Here is a 639-nt window from a genome sequence, read left to right on the forward strand (position 1 = left end):
TGCGTTTCTTACATCGGCTGTTGGCTGTCATTCTTGTAGATTTCATGGCTAGGAGTGGGAAGGCGAGATCCCGCAACGCTGCTCCCGGATGGGAACACGGAGATGAGAAGCCTCAGGGAGCAGCTGGGCTCCCGGTGGGGAGCTGTGCAGAGCTGAGAGTTCTGGGTCTCAGTTTCCCACACTGCCCCTCTTCAGTCGATGGAAGTGCTCACTGATGAGGATGTGTTCCACTGACAGAAGGAGGGTAGTGTGGACTATATGGTGGACTTATGCAGTGGCTATAAGTTGACCTAACATACGTCGATTTAAGATTGTAGCATAGACATAGCCTCAGGCTTCCTGCTTCTGATATAAGGTATTAAAACAAATTAGATTCTTTAGCTATTTGTTCTTCATACTCCATTTTGACCCTTCTAACTTCTCTACTGCTTATTGCCTGCAGTAATTTATGCTCCTGTTTCTTGGCCTCATGAGGGACAGACTTACAGATTTTGAAGGATTTCTGTTTGGTTCAAATAGCCTCTCAAACTTTGGCCTTTTAGCTATACTGGTTTCCTCCGTGCTTCCTGGTTCCTTTTTTATCCAGCAGTATACATATCTTCTGAGATTCCATTATTGTTTTTTCTTAATAGCATCCCA

This window comes from Terrapene carolina, unplaced genomic scaffold (genome assembly GCF_002925995.2).
Source record: "Terrapene carolina triunguis isolate 2854851 unplaced genomic scaffold, T_m_triunguis-2.0 Scaffold131, whole genome shotgun sequence".
NCBI classification, from domain to species: Eukaryota; Metazoa; Chordata; order Testudines; family Emydidae; genus Terrapene; species Terrapene triunguis.